This window comes from Macrobrachium nipponense, chromosome 27 (genome assembly GCF_015104395.2).
Source record: "Macrobrachium nipponense isolate FS-2020 chromosome 27, ASM1510439v2, whole genome shotgun sequence".
NCBI lineage: Eukaryota > Metazoa > Arthropoda > Malacostraca > Decapoda > Palaemonidae > Macrobrachium > Macrobrachium nipponense.
The window spans coordinates 16,908,829-16,933,673 of NC_087216.1; the positions used below are offsets into that span (position 1 = coordinate 16,908,829).

General features: G+C 35.8%; 2 protein-coding genes across 2 annotated transcripts in view; one reads left to right on the plus strand and one right to left on the minus strand.

Moving 5' to 3' along the window:
* The window catches only part of LOC135200866 (lysophosphatidic acid receptor 4-like), a 75,402-nt gene extending 72,643 nt beyond the window's left edge, over window positions 1-2,759 (minus strand). The window contains exon 1 of the mRNA XM_064229580.1: window positions 2,469-2,759. The gene's annotated coding sequence lies outside the window, so the exon portion shown is untranslated. The remainder of the gene's footprint in view (window positions 1-2,468) is intronic.
* The window catches only part of LOC135200514 (uncharacterized), a 33,591-nt gene that overhangs the window by 3,790 nt on the left and 4,956 nt on the right, over window positions 1-24,845 (plus strand). The gene's annotated exons all lie outside the window — the stretch shown is intronic.

Here is a 24,845-nt window from a genome sequence, read left to right on the forward strand (position 1 = left end):
TGTGTGTGTGTGTGTGTAAGTAATCAGCAGACAATCACATGCGGTGGAGCATAGAAGAATTTCTCACAAACACAGGGATCGAACCATGGCCACCGAGAGAGAGAAGGCCATTTTCACCCTCTAGCCATGGCCGACTTAGTAGGCATACGCCTACGCCTACAAGGTCTAGAGCTTGTACGCCTACGCTTGCCGACATCTCGACAAGGATAAGTAACTGGGATAACTAAAAAAAAAATATTTTAGAATATTATTACTTGAATATTTCTAAAATGATTCGATTTCATTCATAACGAGGTTTAATCATTCATTGAATACATATATATACGTATGTATATTCGGTATTGAACCGGTACGTGTCCACCTTTGTCAAAGTTCTGGGTAAACTCAATGGGACGCTGTGTTGAGTACTAGCCCCTTTGGGGATCAATTTTATCGTTTATCAATGTAATTTGTCGACCACACGATATAGAAATGGGCGTACATAATACTTTGATCCCCGAGGTGCTAATACTAAGCACGGCGTCCCATTGAGCCATGCTTATAGCACATTGAAATAGGTGGATATATACCGGGTTAATACCGAACGAGAGAGAGTGAGCTTCCGCTGTTTAGTACTAGTACTAGCTAGCACCTCGGAATAGTTGGATACATATGGGGTTAATAGAGAGAGAGAGAGAGAGAGAGAGAGAGAGAGAGAGAGAGAGATGATTATGAGAGAATGAATTTTAATTACGGTTGAAGATGTTAATTTATGTTAGGACTTTATATTAGAGGGATGAAATCTTCCTTTTCTTCGATGCACTTCCAGTGGAAATACGTTTCATCGTCGAATATTTGGTAGAATAAGCCAGTTTCTATCGCTATATATATATATATATATATATATATATATATATATATATATATATATATATATATATATATATATATAATATATATATATATGTATGTATGTATGTATGTATGTATGTATATACACACACGAGAAGACACGTTACAGAACAACAATTAAGAAATGAAAATATCTGGGGAACACCTACTGTTACTGAGGTTTATTAAGTGTAACAGGTCACAAGATAATTTCAAGGGCAGTGAATACTCGAACAACAAAACCAAGTTATTGATTTATATATCTCGCAACAGTGTTACTTTGCCTGTCGTATTTTCGTAGTTCAATCACAGATTATTTACGTCCTGCCTATGCGAAGGCACAACGTAACTAACTTCTGTACAGGGACACCATCGATATAAGCTCGAATGGATTTACCAGCATTCACTCTTACCGAAACAAAAGTCATTCTGGGATGAGGTGATAACGAAGTGAGGTCTATCAACAGACGCTGCTTGTCTTCAATCATTTTCCAGTATTTATCAGTTTTACATTTTGTTCGAGAGTTCGGATCTGTCGTGGCTAGTGACTCCCAAAAAAAGGGTTTGAACCCGGTATGTATGCACCTTAGCGGCGTGTTTGATACAAGCACGCTGGTGATGACCGTAAACACATAAAACAAAAGACTGTATACCTACATATAAAGATAATGGCCCCAAGAAATATTAGTCCTGTAGATAAACGACCCCCGGAAACTCTTTTGGGCGGCCACTATCGAAGAAAGATCCGAGAGTTCTAAGAGCATGTCATCAAATCATAAGATTTGCCCGTAATCTTTGAGTTTTTAAGATGCTTATCTCTCGGGCGCCATCTTCACCTCAGTGTTCCTCTATTCGCTGCCTTTTAAATTCAGGGAAATCCGTTCAGTTCACAGTCGAGGAATATAGGTCACAAGGACAGTTAGGAAGGGAGTGAGGTATTAACAGCGTTTTCCCGTCAATGTGGCCGCTACATTACAACGTAGTTTTCCCGTTTTTTTTTTTTTTTTATCCGGAAAGGATATTACCCCGCGTCATGTCATCTATAGATGGAAGTGTCTTTCACAAACCCGTACGTAAGAACTTTCACTCAAAAGTGGCGAAAAGTCTAGCAATATACGTGCAGTTAGTGGCGGGGAATGAACGTGAAGTATATCGCTGAATTCAGAGATTTATGGATATAGGTTTATATTCTGCACACACACAATTTTACATACATACTATATTATATATATATATCTAATATATAATATATATATATATATATATATATATATATATATATATATATACATAATATGGACAAATTCACAGCCACGAAGGAAAGGGTGAAAAAAAGAGATGATAAGTACGATCGTCTTATCACCAAGCCATGCAACGGCGACCATGTCTTGGTAATAAGACGAAGGCACTTGGCATCTCATGGTTTCACTTGTCCTTCGCGGCTGTAGCTTCGTTCGTATATTCATCACGTGTTTCCTTTTAGTGATTGAAAATCAAACATATATATACACACACAGTCACACGCACTGGTTTTCGTGTTTTGAAATCACTCCTGCATTCTTGGTTGGATTGAAATATTTTCGTTTGATAGCACTTACCACTACTCTCGCCTTCCTGTCGATTCTGGAAATCTAAAAACAGTCACTTTTCCGATTCTTCATAATTTCCTTGGCGGTTGGGAACACAACACTTTCTACATGGCATTGTCACAGATACTTGGAACTCGTAGCTGGCACTCGAATCTCTCTCATATTGACACGGAAACTTGTATAGATTATATCGGCGTGACCTCACTCCACAAGTTACTGGAAGAAAGTGATTTGTTTTGCCTGCAACTCAGTGTTGCCACAATTGCGTACCACTGTCTCCCACACTCGCTGCTGGGCCCTTACCAGAAGACAGGAGTGCCCACGTTTAGGCTATGTGTGTCTGACGGCGCGCAGGATACCTACCTACCTGGCCTCCGCGGTAGGGGGTCGTGACGTCACTTGAAAGACCACTAGAAATTTTCCTATAATCTCACTTGGTCGAAGGAGGGTCTCGGGAGGGTGAAGAGAGAGCTATGCCAGGTGGACTTTATTCATCGTGCAAATAAGGCTATTGAAGACTATCTTTCGTTTCTTTAAAAAACTACTTTGTTAAAAAAAAAAAAAAAAAAAAAAACATACACATCTCGTTATAATTGATGGCAGTTTCACGATGATAATATTGTTAGAAGTAGAATGTGAAAACATTCATAAGAGAATGTGACATACCCCTAAGGCTATAGTGAGGAACAGACTATTATAGTTTTGGGTCAGCAGCCCAAGTAACCTTTGACCAACCCATTCCATTCAAGGACCCCAGGGTCAATACGAGGGACAATGGATATCTCCCAAAAACGAAGCGTCTGCCCCTCAAACACAGGAACCTATAAATAAAGTCTTTAAATATGCCGTGATCTTATCGTGTCACGCACTTATGGGTCTACATAAAATGCTCGAAGTTATAGCAAAGAATATATATCAGCACGAAGATTGAATCACTCACGTGCTGGTAACTATAAATATAGGATTAGAACGCTGCTTCTCGCTAAAAACGTTGCGCTAATCAGCGATAAAAAACAAACGTAGACAGAAAACCTGAAAATACCGGTTGTTAATCAGCCGAGTTAGTGCATGGCCTTGGTGCCGACGATTGCTTCAAGCAAAGGCAATTCCTAGAATGAGCGCGAACTTGCATTAGAAATCTGAACATTTTCTCTCCCAGTGAAGCTTTGGGAGGTGCCTTCAAAGCCATTCATGGTGACCGTCTTTTGGGGTGGGGACAGGGGAGGGGGGGAGAGGGGGGGAGAAACACTGTACGAAAATGCTTGCTTGTGAAATGGCATCATTGAGGTTCCCAATGTTGCCAAAGTTCATCGAATTGCGAGTCCTCTGGATTCTTCTTTAATATCTAGGCCTCCATCTCCAATTCCTTTTACTTCTTGGGGATTCAGATGGTGTAAGGAGAGCTCTCCTTTTCACTCTAAGAGTGAGATGATGATTCAGATTCCCAACAGTATGCCCCGCCCCCTTACTAGGGCTTTTGGCCTGAGGGTGCGCACGCCCCAGTTGTACAACGAGATTGGAGATTCTCTGGATAGAGCTGAAACGAGTTCTAGAGGTTTACAATTGGAGGAAGAATTAATACAGTTTTTGTTTTTCTGAACCCACTTCATGAAATATATGTCTCTCCTGAATACATTTTGAGTGTTGTAAAAACAACACCAAAAATCTGATGTTTTACTGTCGTTTCTGAGAAGGAAACAAGTAACATAAATGGAAACTGGCAAACGAAATAGGAAATATGGCAACACTCATTGGATCTCGTGATGTCATGGGGAAAACCGGTCATAATTCGGAAAATAAGTCGGAAGACCAAATATGTCCTAGAGTCCTAGACCGTGGGGGTAACGGCCCAGAATCCGTCCCTCCCCGCCACCCCCTTCCCCGTAACATAGAATACTGGTAAATGAATAACATAACATAAGGAAATAACATATTTGACCTGGGTGTCCAGGTAGGATATTGCCCTCTCTCGGTGGTCACGATCGAACCCAGGTCTTTTAAAGGAAAGGCAAGGACGCTATGAACTTTTAACATTATAGAAATATATAATATTAATATATTATATATATATATATATATATCATATATGAATATATATATATATCTATTATATATATTATATATATATATATATAGTATGTATGTATGTATAATATGCCATGGGTCACATAGGAGCTGTGTGCCAAATTCTGTCTGGGTCTGTCAAGTGGTTCAGGTTTCTATACCGTCCATACATACAAACATTAATCTATATAGATATATGTATATATACAATGTGTATATATATATATATATATATATATATATATATACATATATATATATATATATATATATATATATTGTATATATACATATTTATATAAATTAATGTTTGTATGTTTGGACGATATAGAAATCTGAACCACTTGACAGACCCAGACAAAATTTGGCACACAGCTCCTATGTGACCCAGGGGATGTTATACAAAATCAAACCCAGATATCAAATAGACAAATTGGATTAAATTTTCGTTTTTACCAATTCCATCAGGTTTTCTTCAGGTGCTTTATGGGTTAATGGTCACTTTTCGCCGAAACGCTCCAGTTTTTCTTCCAGGTGCTGTCAGACGTATGAATAATCTGCAAAAATAAATTCCCTATAACATGAATTTTTTTTATCAGAATTTGCGTGAATTTCAATCATAATTTATGATAATTATGAATATATAATAGTTAATTACCTGAAACCATCATTTTTATAAGTAGAACCAAGACGGAAGAAAAGCCTTCCCCATCCGCACATGCATGGTATCTACTAAGCCCAACGTGCTTAGATGTACGGCATTTCCTTTTTTTTTTTTTATTCGTTCAAATGCTGTTTTCCTCATTAATTCCTTCTTCGCTTCTTCGTTTTCGCCTTCTAAATTCGTTATAACGACTGTTTCATAACGTTACGGTGTCGTATTTCGTTATAAAGACTGTTCAAACGATCGCCTTTGGTGAGGATGGGGATAGGTTGGGGATCTGAAGGGTAGGGGAGCCCTGTGTCATGTGGATTTCTTCACGGTGGATTTGCTTCATAATAATAATAATAATAATAGGGAAAAACTCTCTATAACGAGAGTATATATAACGTTCTAAAGGGTCCACAATAATACAAAGTGTAAAAAGTCCGTGTATAATTTTGAAGACTTTACAGAAAGCTTTCGAACCCTTCCCTGGGTTCATCTTCAGTCCAAATGAACAATAAGTTACGACAAGTACAGAGGTAAATTTAAAAAACAAGAGACGTTGAAGATCGTTGACAACGGTCGTAGCTCGTTAATGGGACAGGTGAAGAAAGAGGGAAGTTAACAACAACTAGGTGATACCCTCTCCCCTATCAATCCTTCTGGCTGCAATCCTGTTGGATCTTCGTACAGGTTGTTGCAACATTACATGAAGTCCTTCATCCAAGAGCGTAGATTGGGCACCGTTATCAGACTCCCCCGGGGCAGCGGTTACCTGGACTGGAAGAGGCAAGGCAGAGGCAGCATCAGGAGAGGGAAAAACAGAGCCTGTCCTACAGTTAAAATCTTTTAAAAACATACTAGTAATATAAAAATTAACAAATGGGTCTTCGTTGACAAAAGACTTGTTTCCTTTGAATGATTCTCCCAAACTTATAGCAGCTCCCTCGACTAGTCGTCTGACATTTACATTGTTACTTTTAAAGATAATTTTAGCCTCGTTCCAGTTGGGTCTATGATCATTCCTGAATGCATGTGCTACTATTGCGCTGTTTTGTGATTGTAGTTCATAAGCTCGCTTATGTTCGCCCAAACGTATATCATTTTTAAAGGTACCGATGAAAAGCTAAAGAAACTAGTAGAAATAGCAAATAGCATTTTACCATCAATTAAGTTCACAACAGAAGTAGAAGTGGATTCTAAATTACCGTTTTTAGATGTTTTAGTGTACAGGGACTGTAATAGCCAGAGGTACACATTTTCAGTTTACCGGAAATCTACCAATTCCGAGAGTTATGTCCACTTTTATTCTTTTCACTCAAAAGAAATAAAAAGTAACGTTATGAATTTTGCTTTACGCGCATACAGAATTTGCGACTCCGAATATATAGACGGTGAACTTAAACACATCACGGCTACTTTTAGAAGTCTCAGATATCCCCCCTCACTTCATTGAGAAAGCAATTTCACGAGCGAGGAAGTCGTTCTATGGACTGAGAGATAATACTAAGGAAAAACCAAAAAGATATTTGTCCCTTCCCTTTAATCCAGAAGTAAAGAATATAAGTGGACATATCAAACATATCAACAAAAGTCAGAAGGAAACTAAAATTGTGTTCAAATATGAAAATACAATAAGACGTTCCCTCGTAAGAAACAATAACAATGATAAAAATCCCTTAGTCCCAGGCGTTTACGAACTACCGTGTATGGATTGTAATAGTAAATATTTTGGTGAAAGTGGACGGGGACTAGATATACGTTTGGGCGAACATAAGCGAGCTTATGAACTACAATCACAAAACAGCGCAATAGTAGCACATGCATTCAGGAATGATCATAGACCCAACTGGAACGAGGCTAAAATTATCTTTAAAAGTAACAATGTAAATGTCAGACGACTAGTCGAGGGAGCTGCTATAAGTTTGGGAGAATCATTCAAAGGAAACAAGTCTTTTGTCAACGAAGACCCATTTGTTAATTTTTATATTACTAGTATGTTTTTAAAAGATTTTAACTGTAGGACAGGCTCTGTTTTTCCCTCTCCTGATGCTGCCTCTGCCTTGCCTCTTCCAGTCCAGGTAACCGCTGCCCCGGGGGAGTCTGATAACGGTGCCCAATCTACGCCCTTGGATGAAGGACTTCATGTAATGTTGCAACAACCTATACGAAGATCCAACAGGATTGCAACCAGAAGGATTGATAGGGGAGAGGGTATCACCTAGTTGTTGTTAACTTCCCTCTTTTTTCACCTGGCCCATTAACGAGCTTACGACCGTTGTCAACGATCTTCAACGTCTCTTGTTTTTTAAATTTACCACTGTACTTGTCGTAACTTATTGTTCCTTTGGACTGAAGATGAAGCCAGGGAAGGGTTCGAAAGCTTCTGTAAAGTCTTCAAAATTATACACAGACTTTTTACACTTTGTATTATTGTGCACCCTTTAGAAATAATAATAATAATAATAATAATAATATCAGTAATTTTAACTTAATACAGATATAAGAAAAGTATGGTTACTTATTTGACATGGCTAATAATAATAATCATGAAAATAATAATACATTTTTTTTAACATTAAGTCATAAATTGAAGAACTGTAGCACTAAAAATAGTAGTCAGTGAAAAGCAAACTTTTTGATGATCTGAGTCCTTCAGAGTTTTCCCAGGCAGCTCCGGGTTGGTCAAGCTTATAAAATAATATAGATATATATATATATATATATATATAATATATATATATATATAGATAATATATATCAGTATATATATATGCAATATAAAAATATATTAAATATTTTATAAAAATATATATATATATATATATATAATCATATAACAATATATTATATATAGTACTATATTTTAATTATATATATCATGTATATATATATATATATATATATATATGTTATATATGTATATATATATATATATATATGTATATATAGTATATATGATATATATATATATATTGTATATTATATATATGTAATATAATATATATATTATATATATATATATATCTATGTATATATGTACGATATATGTATATATATATAGTATATATACTAATATATATACTATATATATATCGAAATTAAAGGCCATATGATTATTACTGGTATTGATCACAACAATACGTGAGAAGTGTAATCTTTAATTGCCATGTACCTCAAATATAGTCAGTTTGATCATGTTTTTGTAGTTCCCACTAAAAAATAAAATTCCACAAGGAGAACGAGAAATAATAATAAAACAATGGAAACCCTGAACTGTCTAATACGAACACTTATCCAGTTAAAAGCATTTATCACTTCTCCCTCTCACTTGTTAGAGGTTACACAACGTAAAACTGCTTATGCTTAGTGAAAGTCCTTTAGTGAATTATATTTTCCTAAAGCTGGAGGTTCAGATGTGAACCATCAGACGAAAATGTCGTAAGACCACCTATTATCGAGAAATCATTTTGTAAAAATCCAACTAGTAGTAACTGAGGATTAAAGGAATCCACGAAATATACTTCTTGATATAAGTTTGTTTGTTTGTGTGTATGGTGCTTGTACGTTGCATGGAACCAGTGGTTATTCAGCAACGGGACCAACGGCTTTACGTGACTTCCGAACCACGTCGAGAGTGAACTTCTATCACCAGAAATACACATCTCTCACTCCTCAGTGGAATGCCTGAGAATCGAACTCGCGGCCACCGAGGTGACAGGCATAGACCGTACCAACCACGCCACTGAGGCGCTCTCTTTATATAAGAGATAGCTTAAAACACCGCCATTTCCATAAACGAAATTGCATCCTTCGAAAGAGCGAAAAAACGACCTATTCTTTACCTGCCTCATATATGTGCGCGGCAATAGGAAGACTATTCTCATTCCATTCCAGCCTAAATCATTCTTTGCCGAATTATGCCTCCATCAGAATACAGTTAAAATGACAAGGTGAAGGTCGAGGAATCATTATTGCCTCGAGTTAGGTGGGGCTGGGGGGCGAGTCAGCCGACGCAAGCCATCAATTACCGAAACTCGTCTGTCCGGCTGCTGGTTACTGGTTTCGCGTAGTCTGAAGCGCCCCGGAGCTAAACACATCGGTCTAGTAGGGATCTCGATTCTTTCTCCTCTGGCGAGAGCGCTCTCGTTAAATTCGTTTCAGCTAAGCGTTCCCTTCGTACGGCATTCAGTGCTTTGTTCAAGGATGTAAATATTACATACACGGCTGGCTTCGAGCAAGGTTAGACTACATATTATCCTCTTTGCAGGGTAATTGCATTATAGCAGTTACAATGGAGGCTCAGTTTCATATACTCGTACAATTATTGTATGGCTTAAGTGTTGCGCGTTCTCTCTCTCTCTCTCTCTCTCTCTCTCTCTCTCTCTCTCTCTCTCTCTCAGATAGATGGATAGATATATAGTGTGTAGGTATATATAAATGAATTCTTCTGTTAAAACAGGCTACGTCTCAAGTAAGGTCCATTAAAACACCCTGGTTTAAAGCTAAGGACTATATTTCGGTGGACTAACTTCCACCCTTATCAAGTAGTGATATATATATATATATATATATATATATATATATATATATATATATATATATATATATATAAAGGTATAAGTCACGAAGGAAAAATAAACAATAGAGTGCCTGCAAGATCTTTCGACTGAACATCCTTTACTCAGCTGAGTAAAGGACGTTCAGTCGAAAGATCTGCGGAAACTCCGTTGTATTTTTCCTTCGTGGCTTATACCTTTATTTATGGATTTATCGCGTTCCAAACTTTCGTGATTCAGTTATATATATACATATATATATATATATATATATATATATATATATATATATATATATTGATATATATATATACCCATACTTTATGAAGTCACTGATTCTCATAGGAAAACAGAGGAAGAGGAGAAAAACAACAACAGGCACACGCACGATTCATACTTTTGGATGAATCACGCATAAAAGTTTTCGGACACAGACAGGCAAACAGAAAGGAGTGAGTAATAACAATAATAATAATAAAAAAGAGGAGGATAGGATGTGCCCCGTCTGTTCCGGTCTGTGAAGGACTAATGCCAGTGGCGCCATTCCCAAACTGTCTACAGGTCGAATCTGGAAAGGATCTGGGAGATATCTTGTTTTACCTGGACAAGAAGAAAAGAAGATGGTCTTAGACTCCTCCGTTTTCTTTGACTCCTTCTCCCTTGACTTCGTTTTCATCCCTCTTCTTAGCTTGTATCTCTCTGTTGTCTCTCGAACTAACATATAATTCATCTGAGGCTAAAGAGTGAGACGAACTTGACACATAATTGCTCAGATTTCCGTGCAAGCAGCATCGCAAACACTTCAGAACACGCAACAAAGATTCTTGACAATTACCCAAATTATCTCGCTCGACAGAGAGCTTATTTTACAAACGTGTTGCTAACTGACTCCTGTATATATATATATATATATATATATATATATATATATATATATATATATATATATATATATATATATGGCTTGCGTATTATGGGGAAGCCTACTTGCTTCGTTTAGGAGAGGTGCTGGGCTCGAACTTCAGGTTTGTAGTACAGAGCGATGTGGTCCTGAATTGACAGAAATGTTGAATTGTGCACCTGATAGAAATGTACGTATTTATGTATATATATATATATATATATATATATATATATATATATATATATATTATGTATATATATTATATATAATATATATTTATGTATTTAGTATATATATATATATATATATATTATATATATATATATATATATATATATATATATATATATATATATATATATATACATAAATACGTACATTTCTACCACCACGTATTAGCCCTTTCTTAAATGGCTTAGAAATACAGTCGAAACCGGTCAGGACTAACACGCAGCTTCCAGTTATCAGTAAATAATGATGTGATCGCTTGCCCCTTTGCCCCCTAGGCATTTCCAGTCCCAGTAGCGTCCCACAGCACCTGACTGGTTATCAGGTGCACAATTCAACATTTCTGTCAATTCAGGACCACATCGCTCTATACTACAATACTACAAACCTGAAGTTCGAGCCAGCACTCTCCTAAACGAAGCAAGTAGGCTTCCCATAATACGCAAGGCCATATATATATATATATTATAATATATATATATATATATATATATATATATATATATACTATATATATATATATATATATATATATATATAATATATATATATATATATATATATATATATAGTACAATACTACAAACCTGAAGTTCGAGCCAGCACCTCCTCCTAAACGAAGCAAGTAGGCTTCCCATAATACGAAGCCAGCCATATATATATATATATATATATATATATATATATATATATATATATATATATATATATATATATATATATATATATATATATATATATATATATATATATATGCGTATTCAATATTATTGTGGATTCAAACACCACTGACATCATCTCCAGTAACCTATCAGGACCTTTTAAGGGTATCAGCCCTATCGTCTTTATCTCGGCCGATTTCTTGAGTTTCAATTGTAGTTCATGGCTTTTCTTTTTTAAGTCTTTTAAAAAATATTTTTAGTCTGCGTTATCTTACGCTGTTTTATCTTAAGTCCTCTCGATTTATTTTTCATTGTTCTCTTTAATTCGTTTTACTGAATCATTTATTCATCCTGTAAATCACCATAGAATTATTCTCTTTCGTTGAGCACAACTACTCCCAAGACATTTACCGAAAAATATTCTTTTCTGAGAGTTGTCTCGTTAATATTGCTTCAATCTATCGAAGCCCGTTACTACCTATCACTTTTTCTTCTTCTTCCATCTGCAATTGCCTCTACGATTCTCCTCTGTTTTTGTTTACTATCTCACTTGAGAATATTCTTCGTCTTGTTCTGACATCAAGTCTGCGCCATTTCCATCTTCCTTCCACGATTCTTTTAGTCTCTTTTTCTGTCTCTACTTCTTATCCTACTTTGTTCTTTGTGTCTCGGTTTCTCTATCCAGTAATCAGTCCTAACTTGTCCTAGAAGCATGTTTATTTTCCACGTCTTTATCATACCAATTGCCCTCGTACCGTTACTTTATTGTCGATGTTTATCCTTATCATTTGCTTCAAAACCCCCCAATGACTGTATTATGTCTTCTTTAATGGAAACTTGTCTTTGGATTTTCTTATATCCTCTAATTTTTAAAATTGTATTAACTGTAGGGTATTTATATGCCGTTTGGGTCAGTAAAAAGAAACATTACACAAAAGAGGAAACAGATGCCTTTGTTAAGAGCAAATTTTTTTATGATAGGTGGCTATTAAAAAAAATCACAAAGAAAGTATAGAAAAGATTTTCATAAAAGGGTACATTAATTACTGTTTTTGAGTAGCCAGTATTAATTTTGTAAGTAATACTACAAATATCTAGTGTTTAAAAAAATTATATAAAGCCTAGTTAATAATAAAAAAAATTCCATGGTAATTTGTAAATATTGTAGTATATATTTTTGTAATATTTTGTAACATCTTACTTATGTAAATGATATGTAATATTTTTCTAATAAAAGAAAGAAATTAAAAGTTCCGGAGTTAAAAGGACATCTGATAAGTTATTATCAGTTCAGCTTTTTTCGGTTTTTTATACTAAATCCATAAGATTTAGCCTTTCTTGAAACTAAGTTCATTCCTAAAATTACACACATTTCTGCACCCCTCGCGACAGTATTCAGCTCCACAACAGTGCTATTATTTTCATTCTTCAATTTCCTCCTGGTAAACAGTCCAAGACTCTTTTTACCAGTCTCTATGATATCTCCTTAGTGCAAAATGTTTGCATGTTGTCTTGCTTTACCACAATAAACTCACTCATATTTTTCCAAACGTTTTTGTAACTTCTTCAACCCTCACATTCGTAAACATATATTATGGAGCCATAGTTAAGTTAACTTCTTATAATATATAAGTGATACTACATATATATATATAAATATATATATATATATATATATATATATATAAAAACACCCACACACACACACATATATATATAATATATATATATATATATTATATATATAGATATAAGAAAGCGACTGCATCTTCTGTCAAATAAGGGAAGTACAGCCAAGAACTTGCCTCGCCCATCCACAAATACGTGTGGCTCGAGATCTAATTACACTAATTTAAAATAATAATAAAAAAATGTTTCTTTAAGAAGTTAAAGAGTAAAATGAAATATGATTTGTAGAATATTTCGAAACTTCCGTGAATGGCATAGAACTGGTTCGGGGAAGTTTTTGGTTCTTAAAATGAAAGTGAAATTCGTGTTGAAGTGAGACATGAGGCTCGCTAGTTGACAAGCAACTCTTCTAAGATATATATATATAGGGGATATATATATATATATATATATATATATATATAGTATATATACCATACATATATATATATATATATATATATATATATATATATATATATATATATATATATATATAAATTTTTAATTAGTGTAATTTGATCTCGAGCCAAATGTATTTGTGGATTGTTCAAGGCAAGATCTTGGCTGTACTTCCCTACTTGGAAAAAGAAGAATGTAGTCGACTTCTATCACTTTCTCTGTCTGTCTCATTGTAACAGCCGGCCGCCCCCCACCACTCCCGCGCGCACGCGCACACACACACACACACACACGCACACGCACATATGTACTATAGTGCATATTACACACTTACATAGGCACACGCCAGCATATGTATTTATATGCATATACATAAACACACACACACACACAAACACAAACACAAATACCTTTTGCTTCCATAGGGGCTGGCTTCTGAAAGTGTTCCCCCTCCTGGTTTTCAGCTTCTCTCTTTGGATGATATAGTTAGCCCAGTGTCCTTCTCCACCAAAACAGAGGCAACCCACGACATTCGACTAAGTATCAGGTACTTATTTCATTCCTTAGGTCAACATAGGTCAACCGGATTTAAAAAAGGAACGTGAAGATACCAATCACTCCTCGCTCAGGATTCGACTTAGGTCATAAGGCTGGTGAAGTGAGGACGCTACCCATCAGGTCTCAGAATGCCCAGTAGATAGATAGGGAGAAAGATGGATAGATAGATAGATAATTATAGGAACAATGGAACTACAAATGAACTTACAAGGAAAAGCTAAAACTTCACTTGGTATAGATGCCAGACAATATGCATAGTGACACACGCATACGCATATGCATCTGTTTGTGTGTGTGTGTGTGTTTTATGTTTTTTTTTTTTTTGTGAGCATGCGCATATCGTAGGCTGGTAACATTTTCACCGCTGCGCAGATGCCAGAAGTAGAGGATTCATTGCTTCGCTCAGAGCACGTATCTTAAAGATCTGTGAAACGTATTCTCTATTTCACAGAATTAAAGTATTTGACGCAAGTTACTTGGGATTTTTTGGTAAACTTATCAAGGGAATGCAGAAGTAATGTTTATTAAATGATGCAGAGTATAAAACGTATCTACAAAACTATTATGATCAATATTTATATAACTCAATATGATTTTGAGACGTACTTGGATAAATTTGGTCTGTTATATAGATGGCTTTATCAAAAGTCTTAAAACGACTGATACCTTGTCATTAATTGCTTTTAAGCCTGGAGATGTTGCAAAAAGTACTGAAGCGATAAGCGGATAAGAAGCCTATATATATTTTAATATATATAATATACACACGCACGAGTATTAGCATACACACCTCCAAGCACATAAGAGTGTGTTATGAGACCCAACAGTGACCAAGAGCCGAATAGCGAATACCGCCGGGCAAATACTCACCCAATCCGGTTACGCGAGTTTTTCGTCTCCACGATCCGTGGCCTCACGGTGGTCGTCGCCACCTGCGGAGGTCGTTGCCATGGCAACGTCAACAAATTGCACCATGTCAGGATAGAGAGAGAGAGTGTTTTTATTCTCGGAAAATAATAGGATTTTTTTTATATTAGGGGGTCCTGAGAAAATACATATATATTTTGTTTGTTTGTTTACGGCAAGTCAGCCATTATTCTTTTAATAATATCCTTTGATGAAGGGGATGATATTTGGCCGTGGTCTTTGATATCGTGGGCTTATCTGTTATTTATATATATATATATATATATATATATATATATAATATATATATATATATATATATAATATATATATATATATATATATATATGAAGTCGTTGGTGGGTAGTGTCAAGTGTTCGAGTCACATATTAGGTACCAAAACTGTCACTTCTAATTCCCCTTTGGTTGAATTATTTACTACCTCTACTGCATTTACCACGACTGATAGTAATAAAGAGATTGTAGCGCAGATAAATATAGGAACAACGGAAAAACAATATGGTTGCTGATAAGATAAAGATTTGTACGGGTCCAAACGAATATAAAAAATATTACGGTGCAATTTGGCATGCTTTGCTGAAGGGGAACTATTCCACAGAGAGTAAGTTTACCTTTCGAACGCTAGAATATTTTCATTCATTTTTTTCAAAATAGAAGCAATATGATCTTAAGCTTTAGATCGATAAAGAAAAATGTCTTCGAATTAAGACCAGAGTGAACGGTTTCTTAATTTAGCTAATAGTTTAGTGTGTAATCATCCTTATTCATACAATAAAATGGCTGAGATATTTAACTACTTTTCTGTTCAGTGAAACAGGTGTCTAATTACAGTAACTTTCGGATATTCTCTTTCTTGTTTTAAGGACAATAGCTTTTTGACTCGCAAACTCAGACGATAAGAGAGAGAGAGAGAGAGAGAGAGAGAGAGAGAGAGAGAGAGAGAGAATGTTAACGACTTCGGGAACGCAGAGGCCAAAAAAAAAAAAAAAAAAAAAAAAAAAAAAAAAATCGAGCAACCTTTGCAATGTCGCGGTCATCTTTTTGGGAGAAGAAGAACCAAGCTCTCGATGAAAAAAAGAAGACGCCGGTGTGTGCCAGATGCATAACGTTTCGATTATTTTTCCCCCGTCTAGAACAGGAGCAGGTGAAGGTAGCCGAGGAAAAACCGTAAAAGTGAGGTTGTAAATAACAAGCAGGATTGTGGAAGGAGGCAAAGGGTTGTTGCTTAGGTGCGGAGGGGATGGAGGGAGGAGAAGGGAATTAAGGATAATGCTCTTGTACGTCTGTGTTTGTGTTTTTGTGAAGCACTTGGGACGACGATTTTAAGTTTTGTTCAGAGTTGCCAGTTTGTTTATTTTTATTTCATTTTTTTTAAATCTCTTTGGGAGGACTTTGTCCTTACTTTCAGTTTATTGAGAAGATGACAAGTGTCGCAGAGACAAAAATACAACGGGGCAATAACCGGTCCTTACATTTTTCTTCTTAGTAAGAGAAAAACGGCCGTTTCTATTTAAGATCTCTCTTGAAATCTTTTATATATGCTTTAATACAGAATGCGAAGACCGACTTTTAAAATTACCTCTCTGATTGTAACCAACAGTTATATGAATCAGTGTTGCAAAATATTAACTGTGTGCTCTTAATGGAATTCATTTTCTAAAATATCCATGTCATTTGAGTTATCATTAGTATAATTATTATCGCGATTATAAAGTGTATGATTATCTGAATGTCTGAAGTAATCGTAACTGAAACAAATAATACGCTTACGTAACTTTTCCCTTCGTTAAAGACCTAATTATATCTGCAGTGAAGTTTCTATCACGATGTAGATTACTTCAGGCAATATTTCTATCGTTAAGGTCCTTAATGTCGCTGTCAGACGTCTACGAATCTCCTTTGAATGATAAAGATGGTCAAAGATCTTTATTATGTAGGAGGCTAGTGCCGTTAGTGGACCTCATGCGGTGCACTGTAGGCATAACTTGAGGTTCTTTGTATAACTTGATGTTCGGCCCTAACTGCGACCACTTTCGTTCCTTTTACTGTACCTCCTATCATATTCTCTTTCTTCATCTTACTTTCCACCCTCTCCTAACACTTGAGTCTTAGTGCAACTGCTTTGAGGTTTTCCTCCTGTTACACCTTTCAAATCTTTTACTGTCAATTTCCATTTCCGCGCTGAATGGCTTCATAGGTCTCAGTGCTTGGCCTTTTTGCCTTAATTCTATATTCAACTCAAGTCAAAGATCTTTATTATCAGAATTCAGACAGCTTCGAGAAAAGTCTAAATTTAGCTTTGTTTTTTGTTTGTTTGTATGGTGTTTGTACGTTGCATGGAACCAGTGGTTATTCAGCAACGGGACCAACGGCTTTACGTTAGGACTTCCGAACCACGTCGAGAGCGAACTTCTATCCCCAGAAATATACATCTCTGACCCCTCAATAAAATGCCCGATTTAGCGTCGTAATCAAACCCGGGAGCTGACGATCCCTGCGTTCTAGAAAGAGATTATATCCCGTATACGGCGAAAAACTCGACAACGAGTTCAGCAGTATTGAGAGCGTGTCATGCCACCGGATTCAAAATCCGATGCGCCCAAGTTATCCTCGATATGGTTTGGTAAATTAGACGGCAGAAATACCTGTCTCGCATTCCCGTAGCGGGTGATGATGTGCAGTGCTAACGGGACTTTAAAACGGGAAGGTGGAATGAAAGTTTCTTTTCGTGGTTTACTCGTCTCGCCTTTTTGCGATTTCTTCTTCTCTCCGCGCGCGCATTTCGGTGGTGACTTGTTTCGTGACCTGCGATCAGAATTGGAATGTGAGTTCGTACGTTTGCTTATTTGACCTTATGGTTTTTTTTTTTTTTTTGGCCCTTAAGTTCCAAATAAATTGAATACAATTTTTATCTGTCGTCATTGTATCGCGCAATTCAACTTTTATTTTAATATTTTAGATATTTTCATTTATTTATTGTTTTGTTAATTTTCCTGTTTTTCCATCTTTGTATCCCATTTTTACCTTCTCTTACTTCTTTCAAATGAGCACCATAATCTTTGGAAACTTGAATTTCGAGTGAATGGCAACCTATGATCTTGTTCACTGTGAATAGGGTTTATCTTCTGAATAATAATAATAATAATAATAATAATAATAATAATAATAATAATTGTATTTATTTTCTATGAAAATAATGATAACAACTTCCGCTTTAATTCCAACGGAACTCAACCCTAAATAATTATATTATTTAATTTATTATTTATCTATTTATTTATTTATTTATTTTTGTTGTTTTTTTTTTTTGCATTTTCCTTAAGACAGAGTGAGTCACTCGCTGCCCTGAAGATAAAAACAATAACAACCTTTTGGCTAACGAGGAGGAGGAGGAGGAGGAAGGCACAACAAGAGGAGAAGAAGAAGAAGAAGGAGAAGAAGGCACAACAATAGGAAACCGCAGCTTGCAAAGAAAGAGGATGACTTACGCCGATAAAAACGGGTTACGTAATGGCGCTCGGAATGTCAGGAGGTGCATTTGACATTCAATCAGGAATGAGTTGTGATCAATGAGCCACACAGTCAACGCATTCCCGGCCGGCTATTAACCTGTCATGTTAAATGTCAGTTGAGGGCATATATTTAACAACACTTTCACTCTGTGGGAAGAAAGTCTGAAATAACGAACGGAGTATTTTCGACGATAATGGAACATTTGAAGTAAGAGAATCTTCGAGGTAGTACCTTCCGAGCGTCTTGCCATAATGGCGGGAAACTGCCAAAAAACGAGTTCAAGACGCGCGCGCAAAAAAAAAAAAAAAAAAAAAAAAAAAACGGAAAAAACTGCGGTTGTTCTGGTCTCATTACGGGATAAGTTTTGATAAAGGGCAATCCAACATGGTCGGGATAAAAGTCTTGGGGCTTTTTCTTGGCCCTTTTTGCTGTTCAGGGGGGAGCCATTTATACTCTGTTAACCGTGGCGGAAAGGGCAGATCGTTAATTTGTGTGTGTGGCTCGCTTGAACGCGACCCGGAGTTATATTATAAGAAGCGCTCGTAAGAAGAAGAAGAAGAACGGAGCTCGAATGTTATTAGACGAAGATGTTTCTGGGAGTCGGGACACGTCAGTCGTCCTGAGTTTTGTTAATTGCGTCGTTCGTAAGAGAACGTGATTGTGAAGATTGTTCAGAACAGGACACCAATTTAGGAGATTTTGTCAGGATCTTCGTCATTTCCGATTTACCTGGTTATTAAATGTTTAAAGAACTGAAGTTGTTGCATAAAAAAGTAGTATCTCACCCTTAAAGACAAGTCATGTTATGAATGAGTGATTTGTTTAAACTTCCTTAGAATAATAATAATAATAATAATAATAATAATAATAATAATAATAATAATAATAATAATAATAATAATAATAATAATAATAATAAAATAATTCTTATTATTATTATTATTCTGTGGTTAACATTGTTCTAATTAATCATCTGTTGTCAATTTGGTAATGCTTATTGATATGATAAATATAACTTCAGCGACGCATTCTGAGGAATTCTTTTAAGCAATGCATGAAATGAAACGGGCCTTAAGATTCTTTTCAGTCATTACCATGAATGACCAAATGAGTCAGTAATTTTATGTTATATTTTCTTTCCTCTTCATCAGAGAAGTCGATGATTTGAGCAGTTCTCATGCTTTAGACACTTACACATAATTAGTGTTTGTTTAAAGTTCGCCTGCAGAAAAATAATTTTACTTATATGGATTATTTATTTAAAGCTTTATTGCAGAAAACTAATTCTATTTTCTGTAGAAATCCACATGAGTAGAGAAACAGTGTGGTTTCTGAATTAATTCTTAAGTTTCACAGAAACAGAAACATCAGAGAAACAGTGATGTTTCTCAAGTTTCACATAGACAGAGAAACTGCGTGGTTTCTCGCTTTTCCTTGAATTACAATAATGTTTGCTTGCTTTCCATTAGCGACAAGAATCGACGCAATATCCAATGGAAAACCTCAAGAACTTGGGTGAAAATATAAGAAACAACTAACAACAAGAGAAAGGAGATTTCTTCTCTCCGTCCAAAGGATCTTAGGATTGTTTGCGAAATAGGCGTCGTTTTCTATCGAAAGATGTACCTGAAGGACTTATCTACCTGGTGTTTGAATCACCTTGCTGGTCGATGTAAACAGTGATGTGGACATAGTGGTGTAAAAGTTACATAAACGATTAGAAACGCTTGGGAGGAGAATAAGTGGGAAATATGGGAAGAAAAATAAACTGAATTGGTTCGTTATAAAGAAAGGAAAAGTTGCATAAAAACAATTAACCTTTATGAGAAGAATAATAGGAAAATATGGAAAGACAAACAAAATGAATTGGTTCGTGTGAGAAATGAAAAGTTGCATGAAAAAAATTGACCTTTAGGAGGAGAATTAAAGAAAAATTTGGAAAGAAAAATAAACTGAATTGGTTCGTGTGAGAAAGGAAAAGTTGCATGAAAAAAATTAACATTAGGAGAAAAATAAGTGGACAATATGGAAAGAAAATTAAACTAAATTGGTTCATATGAGGGAAAAAATTTGCCAAAAAAGCAGTTAACATTTAGGAGAAGAAAAACTGGTTCACAGAAAAAGTTGTATAATAATAATTAACCTTTAGGCGAAGGATAAGAGTAATATATGGAAAGAAAAATAAACTGAATTGATTCGTTATGAGCAATGGAAAGTTGTATAAAAACAATTAATCTTTAGGAGAAGAATAAGAGGAAAATAAAGGAAAGAAAAATAAACTAAATTGGTTCATACGAGGAAGGAAAAGTTGCAAAAAAGCAATTAACCTTTAGGAGAAGAATAATTGGAAAATATGAAAAAAAAGAATTGGTTCTTACGAGAAAGGAAACATTGTATAATAACAATTAACCTTTAGGAAAATATGGAAGTAAAAATAAATTGAATTGGTTCATATGAGAAAGGAAAGTAGATTACAGTATATCATAGTTAGCATCTTGGTCTTTAATAAACAGTAAATGATTCTTTATTAAGAAATTCACATTGTCGTGAATAACTTTTTGTATATTGAAAACCAACAATTAATTTAGTAATATAAGTGTGGATTTTTTAACACCCCTATGGAAGAGCATAAAAGGGTCTGAAAAAGGTGTTTCGCGTTGAGTTACAGATACAGGAATTTTACGATAGGATATTTATGATTCATTTATTAGAATGAAATTGTAAAAAAATAGTACATGTGCATGTTAAACAGTACAGAAAAATTATTTCTCATAAGATATAGCGTATTTATTTTAATTTTCGTTGATGAAACAAGTGTCTATTTGACCATAGATTTCTGCACGTTTTAATTTATGTTAAAAGTTGGGAGGACTATAATGTTTACACCTTATGCATGAGGGGAAAATCTTGCACCCGTCCCAAGTAAGCTGGAGGTTCGGATCAAGCCCTGTTTTGCATTAGATGGCATTGTGATTTACAAAGCATGTTTTGATTTTGGAAGTTGACAGATTATCTTTTGTTTTTCTTTGAATCAAAACAGGAATGTCAGGTATGATTCTTGAAACTTGCACATTCTAAATCTTCACGGGACGCCATGTTCCATTTACATTAGGTGCGTAGCACAGATGCCCGAAATTCTTTCGTGTGTGTGTTCCCGAGCCTTAAGGGTTTTATAAAAGGATAATGGGCGTTACATCAAATTCCTTTCAGAGTGCATTGCAGAATAGAGCAGAAAGCTTTCATGCAAGTTCCTTGGCCCTGGGAGTTGTTTTTTCGTGGATGGTAGGTCCCTTATTTAGAATATACGAGTGGATAGACATACAGATAGATAGAGAGGCTGGCTGATAGACGAATCGAGAGAGAGAGAGAGATGGGGGGGGGGGGGGGGGGAGGCGAGAGGCCCGGCTGGCAGACAGACGAATCAAGAAAAGAGAGAAATCACACTGTAACATTAGACACCTACTGAGTATATGGTATCTACCATACAATAAACAAATAAATGAAAGGAGAGAGATATCATACGATAACGATAGACACCTATGAGTATATAATCTACCATGCAACAAAAAGATAAATGATAAATAAAATATAGGAATGTTTGTTCGTTTCTCATGACTCGAAAAAATTAGAAAATGCTTTTTGTTGAGAATCACATAGCACTGAAATTCAATTGAAATATCCGTTACTTCTGCGGAATTGTGGCTGTTTGTAGCCTTGATAATAACAGTGGAAATGATAACAAAAAATAAGATATTTCCATCTAAAACTAAAACGTATGAACGTCTGAAATATGTTCCATAGCTGGAGCAAAACCGAGAGACCTTCGAGAGTTCGCATTACCAACCTTTGGAACCCTACAATTGGATGGTCATTCTTTTTTTTACTAAATTATCTCTCTCTCTCTCTCTCTCTCTCTCTCTCTCTCTCTTCTCTCTATGAACATCACCCGCGTAACGTCGACATTCTTTTGCCATAAGGCGGATTATCCTTCTGATTGCAATGACAAAATAACCTTTTTCGACGCCCATCCGTTATTTCGTTTTTTCCTCGAAGTCATCTCAATCTTCAGGCAATGCACTCACTGCGCGCGCAGGGGTTCGTCAGAAATACGTTGTATGCGGGTTCAAGGGACTTAACGTGCTGATACAGTGTCATGCTCGGTTAAGACGACAACAACAACGAGCAACAACGAGACGATTCTTGCGAGCTCGTTATGGGAGAGCGAACGAAAGTTACCTCAGGTAATTTAACTTTTGGGGAGACACGGCTGATAAACACATGCCATGTTATTTGTACGGATAGGAAGTAAACATTTGGAGTGCCTTCATTCTTTTTTAGGCATTCTAATGACAGCGTTCCATGATCGTTATATAATTTGGGAAGTTGCAAAGAAGTATATTTTTTTATATTGGTCTGTTGATAAACTGTTTAATCTTGCGCCAGATATACGTGTATACTTACAACGGCTCCTGGGTTGGACTTAAGCCTTTGTTTTGTCCTCGTATAAGTTATTTGTGTATGGATGGCGTGTTCCTGAGTAATTTTATTGTAATAAAAAATTGATAAAGAATATATTTTTGCACACTCACACAAACACACATATTTACATACATGCATATATATATATATAATATATATATATATATATATATATATATATATATATATATATATATATATATATATATATAAACACTTTAACTAATAACCCATTTTCCCTTGACAAGGGTTGACTTTATGGAAAAACACGATGCATGACGTATTGCCATTTCCATCCATATAATGAGGGCATAGCCTACCATATGTGATTTTGTTCATCTTCTTCTATGTATATACATACATACATACATACATACATACATACATACATACATACATACATGTGTGCACATGTAATTCACTTATACTTATTGTAATTTTGTTCTTTTACAACTACCCTGTATCATTCTATTGATTTATTAAAACTGTATCATACGTTAAATAGGAATAGCCATATTTTGAATTGTAATGGCATACAGAGAGAGAGAGAGAGAGAGAGAGAGAGAGAGAGAGAGAGAGAGAGCACTGACATGCCTCTCGCATGTATGACATTCTTGCGTGTCCTTAACAGCGCATTTCTATCAGAATATCCTTTTTCACTCGAAGGATCTCGAGAATGAAGGCTGAGAAAGGAACATCAAACGGTACGTAATTAGATGCATTTTTGTCTGATAATGGTTGTTGTGGTCGTTCCAGGGCTTCCAGGGAGTCGGGACGATTATTTGAAATCCTCGTGGAAGGAGTTGGGTGGGGGTTAGGGGGCTACTTGAGTGCTGGTCACCATTTCGTAAACAAATAACTCCCTTTTGAGCCCTGGTACATGGACGTTTGAATGAACAAATATTATGAACTGCATTTTGTTATGAAGATTTTCACCTGAATAGATAATCCCTATTGCCTACTGTTACAAGACTGTTCTCTTGAACAAAAAATCTCCATTTCGTTATGTTACAAGAATGTTCTCTCGAACAGGTAATCTCCAATGCGTTCTGTTACTAGAATGTTCACTCGAACAGGTAATCTCCAGTGCGTTATGTTACAAGAATGTTCACTTGAACAAGTAATCTCCAATGCGTCCCGTTACAAGAATGTTTTCTCGAACAGGTAATCTCCAATACGTTCTGTTATAAGAATGTTCACTTGGACAAATAATCTCCAATGCGTTATGTTACAAGAATGTTTGCTCGAACAAGTAATCTTCAATGCATTTTGTTACAAGAATGTTTACTTGAATATATAATCTTCAATGCGGTCAGTTACAAGAATGATCACCAGAACAGATAAACAAATAGGAAACGGAAGTTGAAGGTTAGTGGTTGAATGGGCTCTCTGTTCGGCCAAAAGCGGAGGACGGATATCAAGATGAGCCTTGTTTGTTTAAAGAGGGTGAAATAAGGTGTTTTTTTTTTTCATAACTCCTTCCTCTTATTACAGGTTATTCTTACCTGTTGAAAAAGGAAAGTTGTGGGGACATCCATCACGCAACAGGAACTTTGGAATTCAGGCTTGTGTTTCAGCTTACCTCCGTTCAAAACTTTTCCTGATAAGCGTATACTCACAATTCATCTTTAACCTTTACTCTTCGGAACTTTCAGAGCTAGAGTAAGCTTCGTGGTAAGCTTAACTATACTCTGTTTTTTTCCATCTGTCCATCCGCCTGTGGTGGTCGCGCATGGTAACACTGCGTCCCGGGCTTTAAATAGTTACGCTATATCT